Genomic DNA, 12,575 nt, shown 5'->3' on the forward strand with positions numbered 1-12,575 from the left:
GGTGTAATGGTCAAAATGAGTTTGAGGATTTCTTCCAGGTAGAGAGGCTTGAGAGAGAGTACAAGCCAGTGTTACTGTGTGGGGTTAGATTCTCAAGTGGTTAGGGGATGCTTTAGTTGTAGTGTTTGAATTTAGATGAGAGACTCAAAGTGGGAAGTGATATTGTCATGTCTTGTTAAACATGTGCCATTTATTCTCAGCTACCTGAATCCTTTTTCATCAAATTTAACAAATTCAGACAATCATTGGATTGTGAAAGACAGACGGGCGAGAGGATTAGAGAAGAGATAGAAAGGTAGATGAGGGGGATTCAGTGGGGAAAAGCCTGGAAAAAGAGCAGGAGCAAGTAAAGGCAAGAAGAATAGAGTGTAGAAACTTGTGTTAGTAAACAGGGTAACGGAGAAGGAAATAAAACAGTGCAAATAAGAATGAAGAGGAGAAACAAATATTACATGAGTAGGCTCTACAAAAGTCCAGCCTGCTGTTAGCGTTGTGTGTGGGCAGAGGCACTTGAGAGAAAGTGAGATCAAGGAAAGAGGAAATTAAAGGGCTTTTCTGTGGGGAGGTCCAAGTCACCTTGAAGAAAGAGGGATCTCCCGTCTCTCTCCCTCTCTCTTCCTTTCTTTCTTTCTTTTTCTTTCTTTTTTTTTTTTTTTTTTTTTTTTTTTAAGAAAGTCATTAAGTAGGACTCTGGAACAAGAGTGGACAACATCAAGGAGTTCAGAAACAATGATTAGACTGTAAGCAGGTCAAACATTTGGATATTACAATGCATGACAGGGCTTTTATATTCACACCGATCCCCGAAGAAACACTTGAATGCTCTCAAACTCTCCTTGTTTATGTTTTTACTCAACTTACCGAGCTAGTTGCAACAGGAACACAAAATCAGCATCCTGTTGTTGGAGATGTTACAGGGAGTAACAAAAGTTTAAGGTAATTACTGGGGAAAAAAAGCCTGTACGAGCCTATAAAATTACATACCTATTATTTTGCTTTTATGCTTCCGTGCTGTTGACAGCCATCGCTGTATTATGTTTATTACTATATTATTATATAACATTCACTTGGACTCAAGAAGAACTGATTAAAATTTAAATGTCAAAGGTCAAGGTCACTGACCTCACAAAACATATTTTTGACATCATAATGTTCTGCAAAACACCATTATTCCCATTATTCAATGCTCTAACTCAGAAACAGAGGGAGATATTGTGACCATATTTCCTGCAGCTTGACTGGTTGTTGGAGGCATACAACTGTGAGGTGGTAATTCTATGAATAATTTTTTTTGTACAGTCATACTGGTCCTTCATGGCCTGGTATCAGATCTGAGGTCTAGTACCAGTCTACCTGACAGTCCCCCATGTCACTGTTGCTGTTGCCACATAGCCACATGAATGTAAGGAATGCTAGCTTTAGCTTTTTCGCTCAGACATGATGCTGGCTTGATATCACCTGAGTCAATTTGAAGGTGTGGGATGTTGATACATGCTAGTTACAAATTGGGGAAAAATATAATAAACCTTGTTATAATATGTAGCATTTGGTCTTATCCCTGAAGTACTGTTATTTAGCCAAACCTTGCATTTAATGGCTATTGCCACTGTTGAAGCATTAGGACAGAAATCATGGGGTTGTGGTTGAATACCGGAGGGAGACCGTGTCGTTGGAAACATTTATGAAGGAGAAGGTTTTCAGATATTAGTCAGATAATATTCTGTAGCGCCAAACCTGTGCAGACATATTAATAAAGGTAAGGCTTAGGTCAGGTTTCATGTTGAGTTGTCAGTGTTTTAATATAGTCCAATTTCAATGTGAGACCTCTTTCTGTGGAATTTAAAATGTCTCTCTTCGCACCTTCATTAAGACATTAATTTCTATGTGATAATTTATTCACTTCTCATGCCCTGTGGTTATCCAATACGCTCAATGTATGTTCCTTGTTCTCTACCAGACTTACTTACTCATGTTACGTTATATTTGATTCCTAGCTTTCTTAAAATGCTTTCTTGATAAGTTTGAATTCACTCACTGAGGTTTTACTGGAGATTTACAAGCAGCTATAGCAGAGTGTGGGTGTGTTCTACAGTTGTGAATGGCCCTCTGCTCTGTTTCTGTGAGGCACAAGGAGCATGTTAATAATTCAGTGCTGTGCCATGTAGCTCTGAGTTGGTTAATGAGCACAGAGAGGAATCTCTCAGGGATATTACTTGGATGTGGACCATAGTGTGAACGCTGGGTGACATAGTGCAGGGACAAGAGGAAGTAGCAGTTTGGGACAAAAAATGTCATAATATTATAGTCCAAAATTATGGTAAGGTAGAATATGGATAGCAGAGACTTTTTTAATCCTGTCCTAGGAAGGACACTTCCTTTATTTCTTGATACTGTGGTGTAGAACAAGCAGACTTTTAGTAGTTCTAGTATCATTACCAGTATCTTTCGCTCGCTGTGTTTACAGGAACATGTAATGGGACAGTGTTCTTACAAAGAGCAGACCTTCCCTAGTCAAAGTAAATGTTCCTTATTTCACTGAATGATTTACATTTTAGGAGGAAGTGCATCTCTGTCTCAACCTCACCTGTTGGACAGTGACCACATTCTGTCTTCTTTTGGCTGAGCCTGGTCTCGGACTAGACTGCACGCTCTCACACGCACACAGAGAGGGCCATTAGAGAGAGATTGATACAACAGGGTGGGTAAAAACTTTATGGATTTATGGTCCACGGACAAAGTTGTGGCAGCTCACCAGGATTTGTCCTGGTATGCCTGGTGAGTGAGGCTGTAGAGGGTTTTGCTGTACCTGGGTGGTGTGCAGACATTGGTTGGAGTGAATATCAAAAGGTAATAAAAAAATCTATATAACTTAATGTTGGCTGGTTAAATTTACCTTTCTATCCCCTACTAGCTCCCCAGCACGCAGACCTATCTCCAGTCTTGGTGTGATTTTCTATCACAGACTACATGGAGGCTCTGGGGTTTTCAGCTCAGACCTTTTTCCATCATGCCTTAACACAATTGCATCTCTTCACTGCCACCCACAACTCATTCCCTCTCAAATGCCCACCAGTCCTTCTCTAAGACTGCAGCAGAGGTGCAGGATGAAAAAGGAGGCCTCTCCCAGCGGAGGTCCTGTTGGCATGGAAACGCCTGTCCTTGTGAATGGAGGCTTCTCTTACAAGCCTGGTCAGGGGTCCCCCACTGTCTCATGGCCCAAGAGGACGTTGTTAGAAATCTCATGAGCGAACCTTTAAACTGTTCACAGAGCCTGGATTTATATGTTACTATCTGGTAATGCACTTTGTGGATTTCTACAAGTCCTTGTCTGGTGTTGGTTGTTATAAGATTGCGTTACTGCAGTGCTTAAATTTAGTTTCCACAATTTGTGATCGCTTGAGTGCTCTTATTCATCTGCTCCTTCACACTGAATATTGGGGGCAGTGTGGACCTAAGGTTTGGAGAAATGGACAATCAGTACAAACTCTCAAACTCTATTTCTCTGAACTGGTCCCATACCGTGATAACCCGATGTGCCAGATGGTTTGTTACACAGAACCATCTGTGAAGTCTTCGTTAAAAACTATTGGGAAAAGGACAGGTGATTTCAAAAAATACTTTGCAGGTGATTAGATGAGCCATATGTCTGTCACCCTCAATCACCACTAACTTCAACCAATTAGATTCTGCATTCATCCCAGTTTTTTCACTACCAGTATAACCAGTTGGTAAATCAAACTCTTGCCGAAGCCAGCAAGGAGAAGAGCGAAAACATCTATTTCCACAGAGAAAGGCCTTCAGTGCCATTCTTTGCTCTTCTTGCTAACTTCTTTAGGAACTGCCTTAATGAACAGTAGCCCTTCGCTGTTGTCACACCCAAGACATACCTGTAGCTGTCAGTAGTTCCTCCCTCATAGGATGCGGTTTGGCCTGACCACTGTGGTTCGACCACAAGCAAATAGCTTGGAGTCTGGAAAGATGGATTCTCACTTGCGGGGAATTCAGCTGTCTTTGCAAGGTTAATGGCATGGCAGGGTTGATTCAAAAATATAACTCAACTTTATGCCTAGTGACTGTCTTCCCATAATTTACCAAATACTGTGTTCCAATTTTGAAAGAATTGGAGGACACCAGCAATTGCGGGGTTCCTCTGATCGACATATTTTTCCCATGTGATAGCCTGTTGCCTTCATTTGTATGGACCAAATACTGTGTGAAATAAATGTGTTCCTTCCTGATCAGGGACTGTTGAACTCATCATAATCAGTGCTCTGTCTTTGATGATGAGTCAACTAATATGTGGTTTTCTGGTTAAGTTATTTTTTAATCATTTCTGCAAAATGAAAAATGATCACAATTGTTTCCACAAATATGAATGTCTTTAATAAATATTAGATTTTAAGAGATTCTCTCTACAAGTGCATTGATTTGTAGATAGACAATAAGTTTGTAGGTAGCAATTTATTAGATGAAGAAACAGAAATGCTGACCAGATCAGGATTACCTTTGCGTTATCTGTAGGCTAAGTGTAAATAGAATGGGGAAATTAGTGTTAGGCGATCTTATCTGTAGTCAGATTGTCATCTTGTGACTATGTGAAGTTGCCTTCTCCTGTTGACTTGACCCTTGTTGAGCCAAAGGTTCTGTTTACAACCTTTATAATACATCAGACAAAGAAACAAAACTAAGGGATTTGTTCTGGCTGTCTATTGGTCTCCTCTGCTGTGTTTAATCGCAGCGTGGCAACTACACCCATCAAACAGCACTTCAGTGACAGTCAACTGGTTGATGTGTGCACTGGTGTTGAAATCGGAAAACAAGCCAAATATCGTGGCACAGGCATAAACTGTTGGCGATCGCTCTGATGATTGTCGATCACTGAGATCATCACCCATCAGCGGAGCCCTGTATTGAATAGCTGCAAATTAGTAATTAGCATTTCATCAGCCCAAAAGGAGTCAGGAAGGACAAAGCCACGAATGATAGAGGTAAATCAGTGGCATACACACCGATGCACTGAAAAGAGCATATTGCTGATTTTTCTATTAATATTAAAATATTGAATTAGTCCTTGATTAGATGCCTTGAAGGAAAACCAGTGAGTGTCTCTCCTCTGTGGACAAGGATGGAGAACCACTGACATAATTACTAATTTCTAAATTCCACAGAAAAAGGGTCACTGTAGCATCCTGTCCTTGTCTTTTCCCCACTACGCTGGTGTCTATTGCTGGCACACTCTGCATTGTCTGTCCTTTTCTATTGTTTCCAAAAATCTTTTGAGACCAGTAAATGGGATTAATAGTGTGACTGACTGCAGTGTTGCACAATAATAGTTTCACACGTAAATGTGCACCTTTTTTAATGGTAGGAATTTACCATGCTAATGATTTACAGTTTCTAAAGGCCAAAACCAAGCTAACCATTTTTTTTCAATTCAATCAAAAACTCTGTCATTGTTCTGTTTGAGGATTCAGTAGGCTACATTGTATTACTCAAATGTGTGGTAACCTTTTTATGGTACTGCACAGAAATGGGTTTGAAATCGCTGATTTTGAAGTTATGTAGATCACAGCTCTCTGGCCCGAATTCTCGTTCAAGAATTATGTACTGTTTATCAAAATTATAGTACGTACTCTGTCTGTCTAGTGGTGCTGTTCTGGCTCTGGGCTCATTTATTGTAACTCTAAAATGCATCTTGTGGGAAGTGATCACAAGTTGACAACATAAAAACAGCTATAATCTGCATTTTTATGGAAATATTTTGAATGACAATGGAAAATCAGTGACCAATGTTAAAGGCGTTGCTCGTAGTGATGAACCCATTGAGAATCACCGCCTCTCTCTGGAGCTCTGCTCGGCTTTACTGACATTTGTAGCAAGTTTCAGCTGATTGTTTAGCTGTCTGACCCCCAGTTTCACTGTTTTGGTTCACGCTTACTGCTCTGTGTCATGTCATTTTCGGTCACAGCAGGCAGCTGCTGTCAGTGAAAAAGCTTTAAAAACCCACTTTACACTACCTGCTCAGCAACAAACGGCAGATGGATGAAGTTAATAAAAAGCTGCTGAATGCTCCACTATGTTTATCAGCTAAAGAGCAAAATATCTCCCTCAGGTGATGATGGAGACCAAAATTGGCTAAAAAAGAGTCAATATTGGATACAAACATGACTTCAAATGAACAAGAAAGTTGCTCTGTAATTGTTTGATTAATTGAGTATCAAAAGAGTTTCATTTTCTGTTGATAAACTTATTGATTCATTGTTTGCTTGACATCTAGTATATATACATATATGCACCTAAAATGCATTGAGGATGGATTTGGATCTGATTTCTCATTCCCCTAATGAAGGCAATTTTGACACTGATATCCACATGAATTTTAAGTTATTTATTTTGTATTCTGTCGTCCACATATTGCTTGTCCATCTTTTGATGAGAGGTAGTAGTAAGTAGGACTAATGAAAAGTCGGAAATAGATAATTTTAGTGTGATTTGAAAAATTGAAAGTGCTATAGGAATGTGTTGCATTGTCATGATAGGATATCCTCCCTCAGACTTGACCTGGGTGGCTTTCCGTCGGGGACGCAGGCAGCTGGCAGCTCAGTTAAAGTGCCTTTAAGTCTATTAGAGAGGATAATCCTTGAGGGAGAGTTGCAGTGAACAGAGGGACCAGGCAAAACAAGTCTGTCAGTTCACTTTCCACACTTTTGTCATCCGAATGTGTCCCTCACACAACCGCTTCTCGTGCAGCCGATCATTCTCTAACACATGGCTGCCATATGCTTTCTTTATTACTCCGTAAAAGGAAAATTGGCCTATGTAAACAAGATGTAAAAAAATATAGAAAAACAATAGCGTGTTTGCTACATGACCCCAAAGTTTTTGCTCTGCTCCGACCAAAATTCCTGTAGATGGTCTTGAGGTGTATTTTTTAATTTTTAATTTTTTTTTTACATGAATGAAACAACATGAATGATAACAAGCATGTTTTGTTTATTTCTCTGCTGCTGTTGTATCTTTTGTACCTCACAGTTGTTTTCTCACCTTCAATGCGTTCTCTACATTTTCTCTAGCCTCCAACCTTCCACCTTTCACTGCCCCTGGCTCAGTCGGTGGCTCAGCAACACTTCAAAGGGGAAGGTCTGCGGCGCTGCAGATAACACACTGCACCCCCAAGCACCAGCAAGCCTTTGCAGAGCCCCTACGCAGTCCCTCGGCTGACAGGTTTGGCCCCTTCTGTGTCTTATATGAAACTGTTTCTTTACTGACATTTCTAGTGCTACATTTCTTTTCGAGATGCTCTGTCTTCAATTTCCATTGTTCTGTAGAGCCCCAGGCCTAAATGCACACTTGAACTGCATCACCGCCTTGCAGCATTTGAATGCAGTTGTAGAACTTGTTTGTATTATGTTAGCTGGAGTATTATGGCCTGTTGCATAGGAGGAGTCAAATTATTTATTTTTATCATGGTTTTGAACACTTTGAAATAATTATTGTATTTATCAAGATATTTAAGGATTGATGTCATGTTTAATTCCTATCCAATTAGTTTTTGTGTGCACCGTCTTTGTTCACGTTTGGGTCACAGATCGTGCCCTCGATCTTATTAGAATCGACTGATCTGATAAAAATCAAGAATTGGTTCCATCTCTAATAAGCATTAAGTAAACATGCACTTCAACAAATATACAGCATGAATGTCAATAAAATGAATATTTACTGATTACCAAGCGGATCTATAATGTATGGACATTCACAGTCATGAAACTGTATAAACACTAAATAAAGGTAGTAAGGAGTGCAAAGCTACACTTTCAAGTTGAATATATATATTTTTACAAACTGTAGATTCCTTGTTTTGGCCAATCTGAAAGATGACCACCAGATTTGAGCCTATCTATTAAAAAAAAAAAAAAAAAAAAAAAAAAAATCTTATATACTTAAACCTCTCAAGTGCGATAGACAAGTATTGGATGACTGATCCATGTTGGAGTACTTTGAGTATTTTTCTTAAGTCATTGCATCTGTTGGCTTATCAGTGTTTCCATGGTAGCAGCACGTTGGAGATTGGGTTCCTCATGATTTCCTCTGGGATGAACACCTCTTATTCTGCTCTCTAAGAACATCTTTGTCCTGAAGACAATCAGTAATCATTTGACAGACATAAAAATTGGAATAAGTTTTTGAGATTCTTCTATTTATCTTGCTTAATGTGATATTAAATGCAGATTACTTATCATTAAAACCCATTATCTGAATTAGAAACCAATTTACAGTTGAATGTTTACAATAAACTACCTTCCTCTGCATTATATGAGCTGCATTTGAAGTAATTATATCTCTGCCACAGTTAGATGTGCTAGGAAATTTACCAAAGGTCACACATTGGGAGAAAGCCAGCTTTTCCCTTGGATAATTTTTCTTCAGTGTGTTGGAACACTTAGGTAACATCATATCTGCAGGCTGAATGTTGATGAGATGCAAATTGGGCCTGAGAAAAAATAACAAATCGTTTTGTGATACTAAAAAAAATGCAAACGTGTGTCTGTTGTATATTATATATTACAGTAACAAATACACATATTTAGAAGCCATAATGACCTGATCTCACCTGATGAGTGTGCTTATTCGGTTCAGTCAGTCCATAGTACGCACCTCTTAGCCTTACAAGTTCACTGTGTAACACTAATCAATCTAAAAAGTGGTGAAAATGTGCTGTCAGTTTGCTTTTAGTCAGGTTCCTGTCCAGAAGTAGTCAAAGTGTGAATTAATACATGGTTCCATTCACTGCCGCTATACGAATATTAGGAGTTGGTTCATGGAGATACAGTAGGTGCTGCTAATTCTCCTGCTGAGTACCATTTAACCATTACAGAAGAAGAGGATGCAAAAAAAAATGACGCAATAATAAGAGTCAAACTTTAGATAATATAAATAAAGAGACATGATGGAAATATAATATTTGTTTGTTTCATGTATTAATGGATTAATAAGGACGGTTACAGTCTCCTCATTGCTCCACAAAGATTTTATGTTTTCATCCACCACAACTTTGATCTCTTCAGTAGAGCAAAGGATCGATGGACTTTCATGTACGTCGTTATTCATTCTGTCTGTTTCCATTTGTAAAAGAGTTTCTTTGTTTGGTGATTTTTTTTGTCTTAAGTTCTTTTCCCCCAAAATTTTTGGTGTTAACGCTCTAGTTTGAGTACAAAGGCCCACAAAACAAGTTGATATGAACGTACCTACTCAGATCACTGTACATCTATAATGATCACCATCACCATTGTGATCACTGTTGTCACCGCTATTAATATTAAAACTAAAAATGGCATCAACAATCAGAGGTTGGTAAAAATTATGGTGAATCTCTGCAAAGCCAGTAAAACGGTACAGAGAGGAAATGGGCTTCAAGAATTTAAAAATCACAACTGAGCCTGCCCCCTGATGGGAACAATGTCTGGAAAAGCATGAATTGATTCTTCTTTGTTGATTCAGAAGTGATTAATGTTATTACAACAGTGTGCCCCAAACATGTACTCTTTCATTAAATCTGTCTCCTCATTAGTTTCTGTTTTGTTTAGTAATGTCTGCTCTGCATGACTGAAATGTGAGCTAGTTTGCTGCAGGGAAAACATTTTTTTTTTTCTAACTGCTGAGACTCACAGCTGCAAATTGTGTCATGATTGTGATGTTCAGGTCTCAGTTACTCAGTGTAGAAAGATCCAGGACTTGGAGGAAGAAGCTGTAGAGGAGGTGGGGTCGAAGAGGAAATGAGGCTACATTCCAGCAGTGATTTATGAAGTGTCTTTCACACTCTCTGTAGTGCTTGCTAGTTTGCAGCTGCTCCAGACAGTTTGCTGACTTTAGAGCTAGACCCATCTCACTCTACATATTGAAAGGATGTCATTAGTTGCTATATGAGCAAAATTGATACTGTGTGGTGAGCTAAGTGAATTGCTTTTCGCCAGTACATCATCCCTGCATAGTTTTTTGCTGAAGCTGTCAGCCCCCTCCTTCCTTAGCATCCCCTGTTTTGAGACTGTGGTTTTCATTCACCAAAGAAAGATCCTGAATGATGCTCTCATGTGGACCACAGAGCTTGGAGCTAAAACCAAATGCTGACAAACTACGCAATGAGTCACCTCTTAACACTGAGTCCAGTGTGACGAGACGAGGCCTGTTTTATTATTAATCTGTAAGACACTCCGGCGCTGCTGTGTGAGAACATGTCAACCACACTGAGCTTGAAGTTCACACCTGCAGCAGGAATTAAAGACATTCTTGTCACACCTATCGGGATTGTCCAACTATGTTGGAATAACAACATATAGCCTACAATATACATTATATTTGCTATATTAAGATAACAGTGGAAGCTATTGCGTCTATTATGTGACCCATCTTGATGATTCACTGCAGGCTGTTTAACCTGAAGCAATGATCCCTGATTACCGTTTATTGTACACCCTCCAAAATGTTTCAGAATGAAGTCAAAACAGTTCAGTCAGGTGCTGTTGTCTCAAACCGTATCTTTCCACATGAGTCATATTTCAGTCAAATGTTGCATTTAGCCAAATTTTCCAAAGGGACACCTATACCGAAGAGGGCCATAATACCATTATGTTATCACGAGCGCCATTATGCTTGTGTTAAGTATTTCACAGTATTTAGTTGCAGCTCGAAGTTATTTTTGTTATGTAACGTTTGTTGTTTATTTGCGGATTTGTTACATAATAACAGCTTATGCACTTTTATGTGAAAGAATAAAGAGGAAAGTATGTCTATTAGGTTAAATACTGACTTTTCTAATTAAATTTGAATCAGACTAACTGTAAATTAGACACATCACTGTTTTCTCCTTTTAAATTAATCCACATGTAAGTGCATACAAGTTGAGAAACATCCACAAACTCACACTCGCACAAAATCCATTTTTGTCTTCCCTGGTCAAAGAGGACAGTTTCTAAATGAGGACAATGATTTTTGTTCACTAAAGATGGCTGTTGCATTCCTCCATGTGGACTCATTTTATTTGGCACATCCAGACACAACTGACCCAGACTGAAGCTGCAGGCATCCATAACCTGTGTTTGCTTCACTCAGAGGCCTCTTAGGAAACATTCAGAACTTTTCCTAGAAAGCTGTGGGCTCATGTAGAAGTTAAAAGCTGGCTTATTTTGTCTCTGAATACAGGAGTTGGTCAACAAGCAGCTTGCTGAGTGGGCAACACAGAAGCAGCAGAACTCTCTGTCGATAGGATTTTTGAAAGAAAGCTCAGTAGATTTGCCCTATTTATATATCACAAGTGTATATGTAGCACTCTACTCTTAAACCAAAGCTTCTCTGGTTTGGTGCTAATTCTCCTGTTCATCTTGAGGGCAATTTTCGTTTTAGACATGTCTTTTGGCATTGTGTCTTCATTAGGTGGCAGCTGAATATATACAGATAGGAAACATGAGAAGAAAGGGGGAGAGGTACGATGTGCATCAAAACTTCCCTCCCAGAATTAAATTGACTATGGTATGACTACATGGCATACGTCACTAAAACACTTGGCCTCCACGTTGCCCTGGAAGCAGATTTGACAATTTTTTGGTAAACACAGAAAGCCTAGGTTTTGTGTGTTTTTATGCTTCCCTGTTGTTTCATTTTTCAGTTTTCACCTAGGCATGTTTTTCTCTGTGTGCTGTATGTGAATTGATGTTGCAGTGATGAATTGATGCTCTCTTCTTTTTTTTTTTTTGCTCTGACAAATGACTGAAAATGAAGGGAAATGCAATACATTCAAATAAAGAAAAAAAGGACCACCCAAGTATCAGTATTGTTATGAAATATGTCCTAACTATCCAACTAACAGAATATGAAACAGATTGTGAAAATATTTAAGTGTTGTGTCCATGTTTTAGTCTTCCTAATTTTAAATGATCTTTCTGCAGAGTGTCTTTTTTGCCACGTATATCTGAAAATATTTTCCATATCACTTGTATTGACTTTTGTATAAATTTGCACTCATTTTGAAAAGGCCGGTACCTTAACTGCAGTTTTGTCTTCAAAAAAATCTTTTTCATTGGCAGTCTGTAGCATCTTACCACACTTGGAAACATCCACTAATAGCTTTATGCAACATCATTACAAAAATAATGAAGTGTCTCTTTGCAACTTCAATCTTCCACTTGCAAATGAAGTTGAGGATTCCCTGTACACAGAAAGCTGACAAAAGAATAATGAAAAAAACTGAATAAGTAAGTGAAGAAACATAATAAATGCAGACGCCTTTGAGAATGTGCACTGCATGGTACAATTAAACAGCAGATTCTCCACAAGTGGGCGAATGCATGTGTGGTGTACACAAAGAGAGAGGTGCAGGCCTAAATGCTTGAGCCTTACACTGAGGTAATGTTATACTGTGGAGGTGCATTTTTGTGGCTTGGTGTGAGGGAAGGGTCACTGCAAATCAATCCAAAGTTGTTCTGCGTGATCCCCTTTTATACTATGATCAAACGGTTCTATCCTGATGGAGTGGTCTCTTCCAGGATGGCAATGCCCCGATCCATAGGGTACAGAGGGTCACA

General features: G+C 39.0%; 1 protein-coding gene across 1 annotated transcript in view; it reads left to right on the top strand.

The window, feature by feature from the left end:
* Positions 1 to 12,575, top strand: part of fbxw7 (F-box and WD repeat domain containing 7) — a 109,886-nt gene that overhangs the window by 6,883 nt on the left and 90,428 nt on the right. Inside the window, exon 2 of the mRNA XM_087174917.1 lies at positions 7,074 to 7,224. The gene's annotated coding sequence lies outside the window, so the exon portion shown is untranslated. The remainder of the gene's footprint in view (positions 1 to 7,073; positions 7,225 to 12,575) is intronic.

Source organism: Seriola lalandi, unplaced genomic scaffold (genome assembly GCF_002814215.2).
Source record: "Seriola lalandi dorsalis isolate HSWRI2012SDOR001 ecotype SW California unplaced genomic scaffold, Sedor1 jcf7180002054394, whole genome shotgun sequence".
In the NCBI taxonomy this organism is placed as follows: Eukaryota; Metazoa; Chordata; class Actinopteri; order Carangiformes; family Carangidae; genus Seriola; species Seriola lalandi.